General features: G+C 36.3%; 1 protein-coding gene and 1 pseudogene across 1 annotated transcript in view; both read left to right on the forward strand.

Moving 5' to 3' along the window:
* The window catches only part of CDH12 (cadherin 12), a 1,055,333-nt gene that overhangs the window by 243,587 nt on the left and 791,262 nt on the right, over positions 1–20,484 (forward strand). The window lies entirely within an intron of this gene.
* On the forward strand, positions 12,948–18,246 carry LOC129464642 (beta-1,3-galactosyl-O-glycosyl-glycoprotein beta-1,6-N-acetylglucosaminyltransferase-like; annotated as a pseudogene).

Below are 20,484 nucleotides of genomic sequence, written 5' to 3' on the forward strand. Positions count from 1 at the left end.
GTTCCTGAAATGAACTTCAAATATCAAGATGCAGTAAACAAATCATTTTGTCCCCATAAAGTTTAAGTTAATATAAACACATAGTTGTTTCCAACCCAAATTGCATCCATAAGTTAAAAGCCTCATTTCAGCTACTTCTTGTGCTAGTTCAGCTGTTTGTAGAGACTTGAGTTAACAAATACTTACCGAGCTTATACTCTATGTCAGGAATTCTTCCAAGTATATTCTTCTCAGCATTATGCCTAAGGCTGGGGATCAAAAGGCAAGCAATATATGATCCCTACTTCAAGAAGCAAAGGAAAGATGTAGGGAGGTCAGTGTAGGGAGTTTGCTACTATGTTCACTACAGGAACTAATTCCCACCGGGATGAAGATGAGTACATCTACTTGGAGAAAGACAGCAAAAGTAGGATATGAGCTCCACCTTGTAGGATAGGGGAGGCACTGCCATTCAATGGAGAACACAAGGGGGTTTTCAGGGAACAATGTGAGCCATACCCATCACAGGCATGCTGTCTTTGAGAAGCCCAAGTCCCAGTGTGGCTAAGATTGTGCTGTTGAAAACTAGGAAGCGGGGAGTGTGTGAAGGGCCTTAATGCCAGGCTCAAAATTTAGGGCTCTACCTGCCAAATATCAGATTTGTGCATTAGAATATAACAGGGATCTGTTATTTAGCTTGTCAAGTATTTTCCTTTTTGGGTATCAGGCCCTCTTTAGTCTCAGTCTCTTAGCCCACATGGGTTTGAACACCCTTCTCATTGTTGAATGGGCTTGTATCTCAGACCTGGCCAATTCAAACATTTCTTCCTTTCATCTCTTTAATAAGGCAAATAGTAAATCAAGTATATATAGATAATCACTTATTTGTAACTATCAGTAAATAGACATTTTATATTTATCCCATGATCATACTGATAGAATGTAGCTAAAAGCAGCATTATGAGAACAAAGAGTAAGAACCCTTGTTGTAGGTAACAAAAAGGTAAGCAAACAGGAAGCATAAAGAGGAACAAATACCTGCATATATCATCTGTACACTTGGAGCTAGTCATGCCTAAAGCTAAAATGTCTTCTGAGTTTTCAGTCATTTGGTCCATACTGGAATTTACTATTCTTTTATTTTTAATAACCACTTGGAGTTAGGTTTTGACCATTTTCAACCAAAATAGTTGTAACTAATTTTTTAAAATGTTACAAAAAGAGATAATTAAAATAGAGTCATGTAATTTTTTAAAACATGAGATGAGAGGACCTGTACTAGGAAAATAAATGAGAGCAGAGAGTTTAGATGTAAAATTGGAAGGATAAGAAAATTTGAAAGGTAGCAAAAAGAAGAATACATTATTACTCTAGAGATTAAGTAGAACAGGGAAAACAGGAGAAAGAAGGTAACGTTTCTGGGTAGCTAATCAGTGATAGTTTTGTTTTGGGACCTTAGGGTTTTGGTCCCTTATTAGAATTAATGTTAGCAAATATTAGAAAGGTAGCTCTGTAACGCAGGAGAACAATTAGGCCAAATGGTTGAGAGAGAGAGAGAGACAGAATGTTGGAGGCAAATCAAACGTACTCATGTCTCAGAAATGAAGAGTAGAGGGTGTCCCATAGAAAGGGATTGAGATCATTATAAAATCAAGTGCAAACTTTAAACCAAAGAGGGTCAGTACAAGATCGCTGAATCTTGCATATTAAATGCCATCAACATTTTATTTTCCTTTTCCTTTTTTTTTTTTTCTTTTTTGAGATGGAGTCTCACTGTGTCGCCCAGGCTACAGTGAAGTGGTGAGATCTCGGCTCATTGCAACCTCTGCCTCCTGGGTTCAAGCGATTCTCCTACCTCAGCCTCCCTAGTAGCTGGGACTACAGGTGCATGCCACCACACCTGGCTAATTTTTGTATTTTTAGTAGAGACAGGGTTTCACCATGTTGGCCAGGCTGGTCGCAAACACCTGATCTCAGGTGATCCGCTCCGAAAGTGCTGGGATTACACGCGTGAGCTACCATGCCTGGCCGCCATCAACATTTTCAAGAACGGTAGAATGGTGACTGCAATCATCAAATTGCAGTGGATTGGGCGGGGGTTGGGGGGTGGGGTGGAGAGTTGTTTAAAAATGAAGCAATAAAGGTGAATTGTCTTTTTCATTAAACCTGGCGATACTAAAGGAAGGCATGCTAGAGAAAGGTTTAAAAATACTAAAAACACTGAAAAATATTTTATGAATTTATGGCAATAGGAGGAGAAAGAGAAAATGAAGGAAGAGGAGACATAATTTAGAAAAACTAAAAGCACAGGAGAGAAGTAAACTAATTTTGTATGATTCTAGAAGAAGGAGAAAATGGCAACCTTGGGTATAGATGGGGGATAGTTTCACCTGACCCTGGCAGGAGAGAAACTGCAGATGAAATTTAGTTTTGAGAGAAGAGAGGAAAGAAGAAAACATTACTGTTTGCACTTCGGTGAAGGAGAAGGCTGGGCAACATGCTGAGAGTACAGCCCGTGGAAAGAGGAGCTTGAGAATTATGTTCACAACAGTGATTATGCAGAAGAGAAAAAGGCCCAGATGAGTTGATCAGAGATTTTTTTTTTTAATTCATAAATGTAACTAAATTTCCTGGGAAAGCTGTAAATCTACATGCACTAGAGCCTTGCAGCCTGTCTATGAGCTACCTATTGCAGAATCCAAGAAATGAAATGCTTAGGGGTACCCAAGGTTTATATTGACTGCATGACTATGGTAAAACGTTAAAGTAACAAATAAATGGAAGCTGGTAGTAAAAGGCATGACCTAGGCATTCACATGGTGGTCACAAGATTCAAGCCAAATAACTTGTTAAATGATATCTCAAGGAAGGAATAACGTGGGAGAATAGTTCATCAAAGGACAAAAAGGTTAGCTAGAACATTAATCATAGGGCAGTAAAGAAAATGTAATGCCAACCAACATACAGTTTTAAAAACTGTATATCCTGGGTGATGACAAGGTCCATGATGTATGTGCACATACATAATAATATGCAATATCTATAAAACTATATGTGTTATGGAAAACTCAATTGAGAGAGAACTGAAACTCTTTGGTATGACCTGGGGACAGCTGGGGACAGTGACTCCAATAGGGCAGTGATGTTCTGGAAACTAAGATACTGAATGAGTCAACTTAGTAGTATGAGGCATTTTAGAAGTTGGAAAATAAAAGTTGAAGAAAATGAGATGAAATGATAAAAAAACAGGAACTTGTTTTACAGACTGGCTACTTTCAGGAGAATATGTATTTACAATATTTCAACTACATATTCACAGCTATAAATGGATTTACAGACTAGTAATATAACCTCAACTGTAAAATTACAAACATGCCATTTTAGAAAATATTATCTAGGCTATAATTTCTGTGACATCAGTTTTTTTCAGGTCATTGTTTCATTGATCAATCCAAGCAGGTTATTTTTATAGCTAGGCTTATTTTAGTGCAAGGTTACTCTTTCTCAGTTGACCAAGCTCAAATATTGTATTTTATATCATGGCAGGAGGCATTCAAAAAAGAATAATATTCCGCCTTTCAAAAAAACTAGTTGATTTTATATTACTTTGGTTTACAATTTAATAAATGACCTACATGCAGAGCATTTGTGAGAGACTGCATTTAGGTAAGGGGGAGTTTGGAGATTATAAACAAACTGCATTAACAGGGAGGCTGGAGTCACTTAGAGAGAAAAGGAAAGCAATAAATCAAGTTTAAATGGGCAACATTAATGGGAGTTATGGGCGCACATCTCAAAATGAAAATACCCCAACAAATTTATGGAACACCTCTCATAATTGGAAAAAGACAGATTTTACAATTATCTTCAGGACAAGTCGCCAATAGAATAAAATACATAGCTTTAGTGTCAAGAGAAATGTATGAGACAAAAGGGAGACTTAGTTGAAATAGAGAAAGAAAATAGGAGGAATCATACAGCCTGTGCAATAGAACAGGCCTGCAAATAGGCCCTGACTGGAGTGTAATACTCTGAGCAAATGGAGATGCCATACTAAAATTAAAACAGGGTTTAATTGCTATTGAAAACAACCTGCAAATATTGTTTTTAGAATAAGACAACAGTAATTTAATTTGCATTCTTGTCACATAAATAAGTATATTAGATCTTTTGAATTCTTACTAGTTGGAATGAATTTTAGAGATTAAGCTTTACCTTTGTTTATGTTGGATTTCTTCAAAATTACTAAAGAGTATTTGATGAGGAAAGAAAAATCTCTGTAATGCAGTGTTTAGCAATTTCAACTGTATAATCAGTTTTATATTAAATATTTGCTTATTTTGTGAAAGAAAAATCACAATAATTAAAAGATCCAGACTTGACGTGTTTTTTTAATCACAGGGTATATCAAGTGGTAATTCCACGTGTCATTGTATAATTCATACCAATATAGATATACTAGGTGTATAAGGTTTGTATTTTTAAAAATTTTCTCTCTTTTTCTTTTTGCTTTCATTTTTGAGGCTCATGATCTTTAGATTCAGTCACTCAAAAGAGAGAAAGAGTGCGTATTTAACGAGATGGCCTATTCTGCTACCTAAAGACTAATGTAACTGCATTCCCTACCACTGTTAAGTCAAATTATCATTTAGGTACATTATCCAAAAGCGGTCTCATATTTTAAAACACAATATTTTATTTTATAATAGTCTCAGATTTACAGAAAATGGTCGAGATAGTACAAAGAGCTCCCATATACACCAACCTCAGGTTCCCATATATCGGCGGCTTACATAGTATGCTACCTTTGTCTTAAGTAATGAAGCATATGGTAAATTTAGGATTCTGTTAGAATCTCAAGTGAAGTTGGCTAATAGTGGGTTAGAACCCAAAGGAGAGGCTTACATTAGACATATAAATTTGTTAGTCATTACAAAAAAAAGATAGATAATATCAGGAGATGAGATAAAATACTCTAGGATGTAAGTTATGTACAGAAGAGAAATATGAGTATGTATGGAAAGGAAAAAAGAACTGAGGACCAGATCTTCAGGTACTCTAACACTGAAATGCCAGGAAGAGAAAGAGGAAAACTAAAAATAAGTGACAGTGAAGCAGGAGAATCACGTGAGTGGGATGTTTCGGAAGCCAAGGAAAAGTGTTCTAAGGAGGAAGTGGACAAATATGTTAAATGCATTAAAAGAAGGCTAAGGAGTGACCTTCGGATTTGTCAGGATTTGTCAGACTAGCAATCTTTGATTACCTCAACGTAACTAGTTTCATGAAATGACATGGACATAATTCTTGACAAAAAATGAAAGTGAAGAAGTGAAAGCAAGAATAGAGAACAATGTTACAGGTTTAGCTTGAGGAGCCATGGGCCTCAAAATCTTGATGGATTACAACACCAAACATTGATTTTTATGCTCCCTTTGAAGATTGGCTATGTTTGGCTGATCTCCACTGGATTGGTCTTGACCTGATGACACTCCAGGCTTACAGTTGGGTCCAGTTTTGTTCCTCGTGTCTTCATTCTAGGGCACAGGCTGAAGGGCCTGCAGTTACGTGTCTTATGTGCTTCTCATGCACATTGTAGGAATTCAAGAGAGCAAAAAAAATAACAGAAGTGATCATCAAGCCTCTCTGCTCATGTCACATCCAATGACATTCCATCAGACAATCAATGATGCAGCCAAGCCCAATATGAACAGGGCTGGGAAATATACACCACAAAATCTAGAGAAAGGTATGAAAGACTTGTATGAAAAATATAATCAAATCTAACACAGGGCTGTTATGTCAGGTGAACTATTTTTTAAAGATAATATAATGGCGTGGTTATAGCCTATAAGAGTGATCTTACAGAGAAAAAAAAAATTACAGTGCAAGAGAAAAAGGTGATAACTGCAGGGGCAGGGCTTATTCAGGGCAGTAAAAAGGAATGTGGTCCAGAATATAAAGGACTGGGTTTGGGTGGGAGCAGGAGCAGTTAACACACTGTGACAGGAGAGAAGACAGAGAGTGTGAGTAAGGTACCAGCAGATTAGTAGATTTGGCAGTGAGCTGATGGCATCATTCTTATCTAAGTAAATCCCTTACATTTCTTTTTATCTATTTTATTGACTGGATATTTGTTTCTCCTGCTCATAAATAATGTTTTTTTCCCAAAAATATGTATTTGTGGCAATTCTCTTAACAGTTTATTGTACGGATATTACTTATGTTGCAACTTCAACCATTAACCTATACAAATTAATCCCAAACCAGTACCTCAGGCCTAGATCTGCCTCGTTTATGTTCTATCCTTGCAGGTCATATTGCTTGGTGACTTCAATGGCAAGTTTTACTAACTCTACAAATAGCATATGAAAATTAATTAAGAAATATATCTTTGTCTTTTCTATTCATGTTTAACATAATATGACTTCCAATTCAATAGTCTACGTGGCCTAAAATTTCAAGTTTACATTATTCCTCCTATGCTTTAACATGATATTTAGTATGTGATTTAGATTTGTTAATTTTTAACGTGTGTTTTAAGTATTACAATTTCCTGTCTATTCCATTTCTACACATTAGTTTGGGAACTTATCATAATTATGTATATTTATAATTTAACCTAATAGAATAAATGGTCCTTGAGTAAAATATTATGTATATATACACACATATATACATATATGTGTATGTATTTATTGCATATGGTAAAATTGTATACACACATATATGTGCATATATATAATATGGATATATTTGGCAGGTATACAGACACACATATGTGTGGAGATATGTATATAATATAGATATATTTGATAGATGAATATATGTATATAAATCTATACATATCTATTATATATATCACACACTATATATATGTGGATTTATATGTGTGCTATATATGTATATATATATCTCCACCAAAAAAATTATCTATGAAATGTTTTAGTATCTATCTATTGAACGTTGACTGATAGAAAAGTAATGTGCCATTCTAGGTCCATATAAATCAGGGTCTCAACAGAAAATAAGGTTAGTAAAGAGGAACAGATAATTTGTAAGTTTAATAAAGGAACAGTTGTTAGTTGTTATAAAGGTATGTGTAGAGGTAAGGTCAACCAACACATACTAGTGCAGTGTTAGTGACTCGCAGTAAGGGAGCTGGTATCACCACTTGGTCTAATGAGGCAAATAATTTAGCTATCAGCATATCCTAGACACTATAGCTGTAGCATAGCCTGTTGAACAGGAGGGTTGGCCTTCATCCGAGTGACACAGCTAGCCCTTGATGAAATTAAATGAAAGACCTAGAAACATGAATAGTTTATTCTCACTCTCATCTTGTCTTCTGTATTCATCCATTTTGTGCTGCTATAAAAGAATGCCAGAGACTGGGTACTTATTAAGAACAGAGGTTTATTCTTATGGTGTTCTGGGAAGGCCAAGGTCGAGGTGACTGGATCTAGTGAGGACCTTCTTTCTGCACCTTCCCATGGTGGAAAGTTAAAGGGCAAGTGAGTACCACATCATACTCCCATATAACTAACCCACTCCTGTAATAACAGCATTAATCCATTCATGAGAACAGAGCCCTCATGATCTAATTACCTCTTAAAAGTCCACTTCTAGGCTGTGTGCAATGGCTCACCACTGTAATCCCAGCACTTTGGGAGGCCAAGACAGGCAGATCGCCTGAGGTCAGGAGTTCGAGACCAGCCTGGTCAACATGGTGAAACCCCATCTCTATTAAAAATACAAAAATTTGCCAGGCGTGGTATAATCTCAGCTACTTGGAAGGCTGAGATATGAGAATCGCTTGAACACAGGAGGCGGAGGTTGCAGTGACCCGAGACCGCACCATTGCACTCCAGCCTGAACAAGAAGAGCAAAACTCTGTCTTCTCCAAAAAAAAAAAAAAAAAAATCCACCTCTAAACTCTGTTGCATTGGGGATTATATTTCCACATTCAAACCATTGCATTCTGATAGCTCCTTCCAGAGCCTCCAAATGGACAAACACGGTGGAATTCAGTGAATCTATAACCCCATTGATACAGTCAAAACTAGATTTCAAATCAGGATTAAAAATTGTGAAAACTGGTGTGAAGGAGAAAATGAGAAAAATTCAGCAGAGCAAGCTTCAAAATGTTTATTCATCTTTATGTAATTATAAGATATCATTTGATTTTCAATAATTTTTTCTAAATCCCCATATCTCTTTTGCAGAAATGTTTTACTTCAAGTTTTATTTTTATTTATATATATATATATATATTTATTATACTTTAAATTCTAGGGTACATGTGCACGATGTGCAGGTTTGTTACATATGTATACATGTGCCATGTTGGTGTGCTGCACCCATTACCTCGTCATTTACATTAGGTATGTCTCCTAATGCTATCCCGCCCCACTCCCTCCGCCCCACAACAGGCCCCAGTGTGTGATGTTCCCCTTCCTGTGTCCAAGTGTTCTCATTGTTCAATTCCCACCTGTGAGTGAGAGCATGCGGTGTTTGGTTTTTTGTCCTTGCAATAGTTTGCTGAGAATGATGGTTTCCAGCTTCATCCATGTCCCTACAAAGGACATGAACTCATCATTTTTTATGGCTGCATAGTATTCCATGGTGTATATGTGCCACATTTTCTTAATCTAGTCTATCGTTGTTGGACATTTGGGTTGGTTCCAAGTCTTTGCTATTGTGAATAGTGCCGCAATAAACATACGTGTGCATGTGTCTTTATAGCAGTATGATTTATAATCCTTTGGGTATATACCCAGTAATGGGATTGCTGAGTCACATGGTATTTCTAGTTCTAGATCCCTGAGGAATCGCCATTGTGATTTCCACAATGGTTGAACTAGTTTACAGTCCCACCAACAGTGTAAAAGTGTTCCTATTGCCAAGTCAATCCTAAGCCGAAAGACCAAGTTTTAAAATAAATAATTCTAAAGGCAATTTTGAAAGAACAACCTAGAAACCATAAAGCTCCAAAAAAGTAAAAAAGCAGCTCTGAATAAAACAAAATCAAACTTTGAAAAAAAAATGTAGTAAAAATGTCACTGGACGGGTTTAAGGGCAGGTTTTTCCCGGTTGACAAGACGGTTGGTAAGCTGAAAGATACTTCCGAAGAAAGTATCAAAAATGAGCACAAAGAGACAAAAACATTGAATGTTGACAAAGTTAAGAGACATAGAGATTAGAAAGAGAATATATAACATGTGATTCGAGGAGGGAGGGGATTTTCCCGAAGAAGATAATAAGAGGGAAGAATAAGGCACAGGCAGTGTTTACAATATCATTACTAAGTATTGTCCTGAAATATTTAAAGATACAGATCCATAGATATATGAAGCTCCACAAATCCCACACAGTATAGATAAAAAAAGAGCTCCATGCCTAAAGAAATCATTGTGAAACTGCAGGAAATCAAAGACAAAAAGAAAATCTTTTAAGTAGTAAAAGAGTTTCTTCAAGCAAGTGGCGGTTACAATGATCTTTTACACCCCAGCAGCAACAATGGAAGATACAGTGGAATTAAATAGGCAGGGTGCTGGAAGAAAATATTCTCTAATGTGAATTCCATACATGTCAAACTCTTTGAAAAACAATGTTACTTTCAGAAAAAAAAAAAAATAACAGAAGCATATTCTACCAGAAGATTGTAACTTTTAAAATAATTTAGGCAAGTAAAATTATACCGAATAGGAGAGCGGTCTAAGAAGTTTAAAGGAAGTGAGTGATAAATGTAACTGAACTGAAAGCTAGCTTATTAAACAGTGATAATTTATCCTTACAAGGTTTTTTTTAGTAGTAATTTTTTTAAGATAAATATTATGGCAGTATCTTGTAAGGCAAGGAGTGAAAGAAATGGTGTTAAAGAGTTCAAGGTAATTTGTGATGCCTGTCAGAAGGGTAAAGATGATGACCACAGTAAGCTACGATAAGTTCAGTATATGTATTTTATTTTTAGGCTACTTATTTCAAAAGATAGTAAGAGCCTATAACTTATAGAGAAAGAAAGGATGGAATGACAAAAAGTAATCAACATAAAAAGAAGGAAGAAATGAGCTAAGAGAAATACCACAGCCAGAACAGAAAACCAAAGTGAGATGACCTGCCATTACTAATTCTAGAAATATATGCTAAAGAATTCAATGTGCATATGCACAGAAATATTGCAGCATTGTTTGTAACATACAAAAAAATTCAAAACAACTCAAATGCTAATCCATAGTAATATACATAGTTAAAATGTGGTATATTTTTTAAATGGCAAACAATAAAAATGAATAAATTATAGTTTCACTAAAATAAAAATCTTAAAAACAAAAACACAGAATTAAAAAAATTAAATTCCTTCCAGGAGCGGTGGCTCACTCCTGTAATCCCAGCACTTCGGGAAGCCGAGGCAGGTGGATCACCTGAGGTCAGGAGTTTGAGGCCAGCCTGATCAACATGGTGAAACCCTGTCTCTACTAAAAATACAAAAGTTAGCTGGGTGTGGTGGTGGTGCATGCCTGTAGTCCCAGCTACTTGGGAGGCTGAGGCAGGAGAATCCCTTGAACCCAGGAGGTGGAGGTTGCAGTGAGCCGAGATTGCGCCACTGCACCTCCAGCCTGGCAACAGAGCAAGACTCCATCTCAAAAATAATAATTAAATAAATAAATAAATAAATAAATTCCTCAAACAATATAGATGATTCCCCTTAAAAAAATTCAAAAGCAAAAAAAAAAAAAAAGCAACTAGGTAATAGTTTGATGGATACATTAGTGCAGAACCAGGGGGAAAAAGTAAATACTAAGATTCACTTCATTCAGAAAGAGGCAATTCTGACTGGGAAGAGATACATTTGTTTCTTTTATAGGATCTAATCATATTTTATTTCATGAATAATAAGTTAGTTACATAGGGTGTTTGATTTATTATATTTGTTAAATTTCACAATGAAGACACTATACCATCTTTATTGATTTCATTTTAAGAAAAAAGCCTGTGAAAAGTTTTAGGAAACTATGGATGAGTGTTCTTTCTTAAAAATCTCTTTTCCAGATTAAATATCCCCCAGATCTGTGACTTTTATTCTTCTTTCAAAATCCCGTCTTCATCCTCATGTTCCTTTTTGCTCTGACTTTTGTTTTACATTATCTCTTAAAAACCACGGCATTCCAAGGCAAATAACCTCTATATGTGTTACAAACAGAATGTATCTAAATTGATTAAGATGGTTTCCTTCCATTAAAGGAATATGTTATTTCATTATGTTATTTTAGCAAATTCGCCATAGTTGTTAACTTACCCAAGCATGTGGTCAATAAAAAACTATCAATTTCTAAATCTGTTCTCCTTTCTGTATGTAAATAAGTGAGTTTTAAAATATAAATAAAAGATTTTAGATTTGTCTTCTTCATGTCTGCTAATCATGCCTATTAACGGCATTTTAAAACTTAATTTGGCCTATTTTGTGTTTGTTATTTTTCCTAGTTTGAAATTATCTCCATATCTAATATACACAGTTTCTATGTCTTCACTGATGTGACTGGTCAACACATTGCTGACAATGGGTATAGAACAGTCCTTAAAGATAGCCATAGAGAAATCCTTCTAAGTTGAACACTTTGGTAAGAACCCCTTTTCCGTTTACCAAACTACCAAGATGCTTCTAGAGAGGATGCCGTTGGTACTCTGTGCAGATGAGTGCCCTGAAATTTCTGTTACTATTTCTGTGTACCTCTCTGCTCGCTTCAAAGTGCGCTTTTCTCTCTACTGGCCCAGTTGTTACTCTTCTATGGTAGATGACCCTTTAGCAGCAGGAGTTTCATTGCCTGAATAGAGAGCCAGAAACACGTGAGGGTTTATATCAATCCCCCTATAGTGCTGGCCAAAGTCCATAATCACATTCAAGAGTACAAACCCCCAGCTTCTTTGCCTCTAGTCTGACAAATTCAGATGACATTTTGACCATCCCATCTTCCATGAAAACATGATACAATTGCAGTAGGCTTTTTTGAACTCTGGATTCACAAGTATGCTCAGTAATTCTTTTCCTAATGTGTTACATAGTAATTATACTTACAAAGAAATGGTATTGATAATTAAGGAAAAGCAAATTAAAAACACGACATGGTTTGATAATAATGTTTCTCACTAATATATACATTTTAGAAATTGATTATGACAAATAATACTAAAGATATTGGGCAGTGGAGGCTCTCACGCACTCCTGTGGGAACAATTTAGGATTATTTGGTAAAGTTGAAGTAATAGATCTCATGCTATCCAGTAATGAAATTACTCATACACTCATCAGGAAGCATATACAAGAAAGTTTACAGCATTATTTTAAGTGAGAGATAAAAAGGAGAAATGACCCAAATGACCATTAACATAAGAATGGATGAATTAATTTTGACATATTCATAAATGAATTATTGCTGCATATGTCCCTGTAGATGCATTGCAACATGCAGGTGATGAAAAGAAAGGCCAAAAAAGCATAGATAAAATATTATGTCATCTATATTAAGGTGAATTCATATGGTTATAAATTTAGGAAAACATACATACAGGATAAAATAATATAAAACATCAACACTGAGCTAATGATGGTGAGGGCATAGGTATTCTTTGGGAGCAACGGGAGGATTATACAGGATGCTCCCAAAGTCTGACATATGAGGGTATTTGATTTGGGGCCAGAGGGTAGACAAACATTGTTTTTATAATCTTTAATCTGCACATATATACTACCTCTACTCTTACTCTCATAAAATGTGCTGTGAGTTACAGTGTTCTTAGAAAGATTATGATCAAAAGATAAGCGAGTTCAGGAGATAAAAGTTCTTGTTAGAACTCTTCCCTTACCCCTATTTTTTCATAGAAACGTCTTCAGGCTGTAATTTTTTTTTTAGCCAGGATTTGGTAAGAAAAGTTAAAAATGTGGTCAGGCAAAGCAAAGAACCTTAAGAGCTATGAGGCAAACGTATCAGGTAACATATAAAGGAAAACCTATCAGATTAAGAGCCCAGCTGCCTTCACGGGCTGGCATTGAGTGTCTGCAGTTCTCCAGGCGCACATGTAAGCTGTCAGTGGATATTTTATTCTGGGGTCTGGAGGATGGTGGCCGTCTTCTCACAGTTCCACTAGGCAGTGTCCCAGTAGGTACTCTGTGTGGGGCCCTGACCCCACATTTTCCTTCCAAATTGCCCTAGCAAGCCTCAAGCCTTGGCAACTTCCATGTGGTTTTGAGCCTGCCAGTGCAGAAAAGTCAAGAATTGAGCTTTGGGAACCTCTGCCTAGATTTCAGAGGATGTATGGAAACCTCCGCAGCAAACTTTTGCCTGGGCATTCAGACATTTCCAAACATCCTCTGAAATCTAGGCAGAGGTTCCCAAAGCTGCCAAGGCTTAAGGCTTGCACTCTCTGAAGCCACAGCCCAGGCTCTATACTGGTCCCTTTCAGTCTTGGCTGGAGCGGTTGGGACTCAGGGCATTTAGTCTGTAGGCTGCACACAGCACAGGGACCCTGGGCCTGGCCCACAAAACCGCTTATTCTTCCTAGGCCTTCAGGCTTGTGATGGGAGGTGCTGTGATGAAGACCTCTGAGATGCCCTGGAGACATTTTCCCCATTGTCTTGAGGATTCATCTTTGGCTCCTTGTGACATATGCAAATTTCTGTAGCTGCTTTAAATTTCTCCCCCAGAAAATGGGAATTTTTTTTCTATTGCATTGTCTGGCTGCAAATTTTTTAAAGTTTTATAAAGTCTGGTTCTTTGATAAAACCAAATGCCTTTAACAGCACCCAAGTCAACTCTTGATTGCTTTGCTGCTTAGAAATTTCTTCCACCAGATATCCTAAATCATCTCTCTGAAGTTCAAAGTTCCACAAATCTCTAGGGTATGGGCAAAATGCTGCCAGTCTCTTTGCTAAAACATAGCAAGAGCCACATTTGCTCCAGTTTCCAACAAGTTCCTCATTTCCATCTGAGACCACCTCAGCCTAGACTTCATTGTCCATTTGGCTGTTAATATTTTGGGCAAAACCATTAACAAGTCTCTAGCAAGTTCCAAACTTTTCCAAATTTTCCTATCTTCTTCTGAGCCTTCTAAACTCTTCCAACCTCTGCCTCTTACCCAGTTCTAAAGTTGTTTCCACATTTTTGGATATCTTTTCAGCAGTGCCCCACTCTACTGGTATCAATTTACTGTATTAGTCCATTTTCATGCTGCTGATAAAGACATACCTGAGACTGGGCCATTTACAAAAGAAAGAGGTTTAATGGACTTACAGTTTCACATGGCTGGTGAAGCCTCACAGTCATGGCAGAAGGCAAGAAGCAAGTCAAGTCTTACATGGATGGCAGCAGACAAAGAGCTTGTGCAGAGCAACTACCCTTTATAAAACCATCGGATCTCATGAGACTTATTCACTATCACAAGAACAGCATGGGAAAGACCTATCAATTGATTCAATTACCTCTCACTGGATTCCTCCCTTAACACATGGGAATTTAAGATGAGATTTGGAGGGAGAAACCACCAAACCATATCAATAGGCCACAAAACAAGTCTCAATAAATTTAAGAAAATTGAAATTATATCAAATACTCTCTCAGACCACAGTGGAATAAAATTGCACATCAACTACAAAAGGAATCCTTGAAACCATGTAAATACATGAAATTCAATAATCTGCTCCTGATTGATTATCATGTCAACAATGAAATCAAGATGAAAATAAATTAAAAATTATTTGAACTGAATGATGATAGTGACCCAATCTATTAAAACCTCTGGGATACAGCAAGAGTGCTGCTAAGAAGAAAGTTCATAGCCTTAAATGCCTACATCAAAAAGTCTGAAAGAGCACAAATAGACAGTCTAAGGTCACACTTCAAGGAACGAGAGAAACAAGAACAAACCAAGCCCAAACCCAGCAGAAGAAAAGAAATAACAAAGATCAGAGAAGAACTAAGTGAAACTGAAACAAAGAAACAAAAAATATAAAAGATGAATGAAACAAAAAGCTGGTTTCTTGAAAAGATACGCAAAATTGATAGAACACTAATGAGATTAATCAAGAAAAGAAGATAGAAGATCCAAATAATCTCAATTAAAAATGAACCAGCAGCTATTACAATGCATACCACAGAAATACAAAAGATCTTCAAGGTTACTATGAACATCTTTATGCACATAAACTAGAAAACTTAGAGGAGATGTATAAATTCCTGGAAATATACAACCCTCCTAGATTAAACCAGGAAGAAATAGAAACTCTGAAGAGACCAATAACAAATAGCGAGATTGAAATGGTAAGAAAAAAATTGCCAACAAATAAAAGTCCAGGACCAGATGGATTCACAGCTGAATTATCTCAGAAATTCAGAGAATTAGTACCAATTCTATTGAACCTATTCCAAAGACAAAGAGGGAATCCTCCCTAAATCATTCTATGAAGCCAGTATCATCCTAATACCCAAACCCAGAAAGGACGTAACAACAACAACAAAGAAAGAAAACGGCCAGTTGTGGCGGCTCATACCTGTAATCCCACCACTTTGAGAGGCCGAGGTGGGCAGATCACCTGAGGTCAGGAATTTGAGACCAGCTTGGCCAACATGGTGAAACTCTGTCTCTACAAAAATAGAAAAAATATTAGCTGGGCATGATGATGGGTGCCTGTAATCCCAGCTACTCAGGAGGCGGGGCTGGGAGAATCACTTGAACCTGGGAGGCGGAGGTTGCAGTGGGCCGAGATTACACCACTGCACTCCAGCCTGGGCGACAAAGCAAGACTCCATTTCAAAAAAAAAAAAAAAAAAAAAAAAGGAAAGGAAAAGAAAACTACAGAGCAATATCCATTAGCTGACTGAATCCAACAGCATATCATCAAGAAAATCCACCATGAACAAGTGGGTTTCATACCAGGGATGCAGGGATGGTTTAACATAGGCAAGTCAATAAATGTGATACACCACATAAACAGAATTCAAAACAAAAATCACATGATCATCTTTGCAAACTATGCATCTGGCAAAGGAATAATATCGAAAATCTACAAGGAACTCAAACAAATTAGCAAGGGTAAAACAAATAATCCTATCAAAAACTGTGCTAAGGACATGAATAGACAATTCTCCAATGAAGATATACAAATGGCCAACAAACATATGAAACAATGCAGTACCACCTTACTCCAGGAAGAATAGCTGTAATGAAAAAATAAAAAAATAGATGTTGATGCGGATGTGGTGAAAAGGGAACATTTTCACACTGCTGTTGGGAATGTAAACTAGTACAATCACTATGGAAAGTAGTATGAAGATTTCTTAAAGAGCCAAAAGCTGATCTACCATTTGATCCAGCAATCCCACTACTGGGTATCTAGCCAGAGGAAAAGAAGGCATTATATGGAAAAGATACTTGCATACACATGTTTATAGCAGTACAATTTGCAATTGCAAAAATATGAAACCAGTCCAAATGCCCATCAATCGATAAATGGGTAAAGAAACCTATATATATAATATATCTATCTATATAATGGTGTGTATATATATAATGGTATATCTATATATAATGGTATATATATATATATATAAAATGGTATATATGGTATATATATTTTATATATATATATATAATGGTGCGTGTGTGTGTGTGTATATATATATACACACACACACACACACACACACACGCACCATTACAAGACACTTGGAGCTTGTTGGAGAGAATCCTAGTACTGAAATTAATTGCAGCAAAGTTTTACGGGGTGATGTAGATGAAATCCAACAGGTAAAGTTTGAGATGCTAACAGTGAAATTTTAAAAGTACCCTCAGTGAACACGTGCCAACTATATAAACATGACCAATGACTGTACTTATTTCATCAGGAGGCACAAATATATCAATATACCATAGAACGCCTTTGTAAAGAAGAGGCGGAGTTTCAAAAAGCATATTCTATAGTGGTTCATCACAAGATTGAAATGCTTGACAGGCTACTGAGGGCATCTATGTGCCTCAGAATTTCTATCACATTCACATGGACAAAAAATCAGAGGATTCCTTTTTAGCTGCAGTGATGGACATTGCATTCTGTTTTAGTAAAGTCTTTGTGGCCAGCTGATTGGAGAGTGTGGTTTATGCATCATGGAGCCAGGTTCAGGCTGACCTCAATTGTATGAAGGACTCTAAGCAATGAGTGCAGGCTGGAAATACTTGATAAAACTTTGTGGTATGGATTTTCCTATTAAAGCCAATCAGAAATTGTCAGGAAGATCAAGTTGTTAATGGGAGAAAACAACCTCGAAATGGAGAGGATGCCATCCAATAAAGGATAAAGGTGGAAAAAGCAGTATGAGGTTTTTGGAAAGCTGACAAACACAGGGAATGTTAAAATGCCTCCTCCACTTGAAACACCTCTTTGTTCAGGCTGTGCCTATTTTGTGGTCAGTAGGGAGTACGTACTTCAGGATGAAAAAAATTCAAAAGTTTATGGAGTGGGCGCAAGACACATACAGCCCCGATGAGCATCTCTGAGCCACCATCCAGAGTATTCCTGAATTCCCTGGCTCACTCTCCACAAGCCGTAGGTACAACTTGTCTGACATGCATGCAGTTGCCAGGTTTGTCAAGTGGCAGTACTTGGAGGGTGATGTTTCCAAGGGTGCTCCCTACCCACCCTGCGACAGGGACCACGTGCACTTGGTGTGCATTTTCAGAGCTGGTGACTTGAAATGGATGCTGCACAAGCATCACTTGTTTGTCATTAAGCTTGACATCGACATTGACCTCTTTGCCATCCAATGTTTGAATGATCATCTGAGACATGAAGCTTGGAGATGTTAAAAGATTGACCATTACAGGCAATTTTATGAATAATAAGGATACACAAAATGTACCCTCATCTGGATCCTCTTCCTTGTCAGTAAGCATCAGGAAAATGGTATGAGGTCCTATTTGGGGCAGGGACTCTAAGTCTACTTGTCAGAGAAGCTGCATGGTTTCTGCAGAGCATCGTTGGCTAAAAAGGTGATATCATTAAATGTTCACCTAGAGTTAATGTGAGCGGGGAGAAAAGTAGCTTTGAGGCCAGAGCATGTAGCAAGGCATTATGGACAGAAGAGACCAGGGTACCTGGGGAAGAGGTCAATGCATAAGGTCAGCCTCTTCGAAGAGCTCAGGGGCTTAGCAAAATAAGAAGATATGACCTGTGCTAAAACTATTTTGAGAATTTTTAATATGACAGTTTTCCCGGTGTGAATAAACTTATAGCAACAAACGATCATAAAGATATAATTAATCTGATATATTTGTTGAAATAAAAATGTGATTTTACTCTAAATGATTTTTGTAAATAATTTATTTTCTGCTCTAACACTGTATTGTGTAGTGTGTCTCTGTATAAGAGGGAGTTTAAAATAAGGTTGATTTAAAAACAATGAAATAAAAAAGAAAAGAAAATTAGGGTATTTTCAGTTGAAACTTCCAATCATGTTGTCCGAGTCTGGAATTTTCATCAGAACAACAATATAAAAAAATAAAGGGATGGATTTAAAACACATACAAATCATAAAAATGAAAAAAATTTAAAAATTATGTTGCCAATTCATCATAATACACATTAGTGAGGGAACGATTCACTGTTACCACTGTTATTTAATGAAAGAAATAATATTTTAAGACTAAAAAGGCACAAAGGTCATTAAATCAGAATAAAATCAATTTCTTTCCAAGTCAAATCAATTGTTGACCTAATAACATCTGATATATATGAATATATTCATTTTCATTTTTAAAATTTATCATTAAACTAAGCACAGTGTCTCCTAGGGAGGTATTCACAGTAGCCTAAGGGAACCAATATTCATAAACTTCGTCTTTTGAATTAGATGGATATCATATCTATAAGTAGTATACAGAGATTTGAACACTATAGAGATTCCAGTATTTGGAGATTAAGTTATTTAGAGATTAGGTTTGAGGTTTTAATGTAATGCTAAACAGTATAGTTTGTAGATGTGATAGAAGTCGTAGGCCTTTGTTATATCCCTAATTGGCCAAACCAGAGAGAAATAGAATGCATGCTGAGATAAATGTAATCACTCCCAAAGCAGTTTCTTGGTTAAATCATTTTATTTAAAAGACACTCACCAGGGGAAAAACAAAACTATAATTTTGCTAATTGAACTCTGAACCTAAAATACAGCAACAGAAGAGAGGAAACAATTCAAGACAGGAATTATCAGATCAAGTTAAATAGCAGTTTCATTTCCCTCCTAGAGAAATGTATAATCAGGCAATATTTTTACTCCTGTTACCTCCCCCACCAAAAAACAATGAAGAAGAAGAAAAAGAAGGAAAAGAGGAAGGAGAAAACAAGAAACAATTAAGGTGCTTTGGCCTGCTTCTGAGCACACATGAATCCAGTAACATTAAAAAGGAGACATTCTGATTTTCTGGGAAAGCAGTGGAAACTAGTACATTTATTATTTCTGCTAAATTTATAGTCAGATTCCCTTTGCTGAGCCTTTGGGCATATTTATAATCTAAAACCATATTCTACAAAAGAGTGATGCTTGTTTTATGAGCACTTACACACAAAACAAATTGCTATAACATAAAAGCAGAATACTTGCTCAATTACTAACTTGTCCTAATATGCTAAAAACACCCCCCCACACACACACTTGGTTTAAAATATTAATAGTTCATATCATGGTTTAGGAAAAGATAATACAGGTTTAGATGCAATTTTATACCCCTTTTGGAACATGAGCAATTTTAAGATAAAGATGCATAAAAAGTCTTGAAGGAAAACATTGATACTTAGAGCTATGGCTATTGAAATCTTTATTCTTAATATTTTAAAATTTTTGCATGATCGTTCTTTACTAGAAGTGAATAGAAAGAAACTGGATATAGCACATCCATTTAAAGAGATGTATGTAAAGATAATGAATAATAAGAGTGATAACAATACTTGAAAGACTTTTCAGCTTTTCTAATACCAGGCCAAACAACATATTTTCATCCACTAGTTGGGTTGCAGTAATACATTGAAATGTTTTTAGAGTTATGTCCCTGGTGATGCCTGAACATATGAAAGTATTTACAGAGGTTAATTTGGGACTACATTAGTGAGGCAATTTTCTAGCTATAATTTATGTTGGTTGTTCCTTTTAGATAGTGAGGCAATCAGGTTGTCTTTGCAATAAAGAAAATTTTAGGTCTTCTTGCAAATTATACACACAGCTACATTGTAGATGCTTCTGAATGATAGAAAAGAAAATTTGGGATAGTAACAGTACTCCAGTATGTTTCCTGTTATCTGGACATAGTTTTTAACTGTCTAATTTACCTAAATTATCTCATGATGTCCCCGTAAATTGAAGATACAATCTCATTCTCACCATCCCATTAACTGCCTATAATCTTTGAATTTGTTTACACTTTATCTAGTTTCCTTCTGGGCTGCCTCCTCACCTCAGCCTACACATT

The sequence above is a fragment of the Symphalangus syndactylus genome, chromosome 16, assembly GCF_028878055.3.
Source record: "Symphalangus syndactylus isolate Jambi chromosome 16, NHGRI_mSymSyn1-v2.1_pri, whole genome shotgun sequence".
Taxonomy (NCBI): Eukaryota; Metazoa; Chordata; class Mammalia; order Primates; family Hylobatidae; genus Symphalangus; species Symphalangus syndactylus.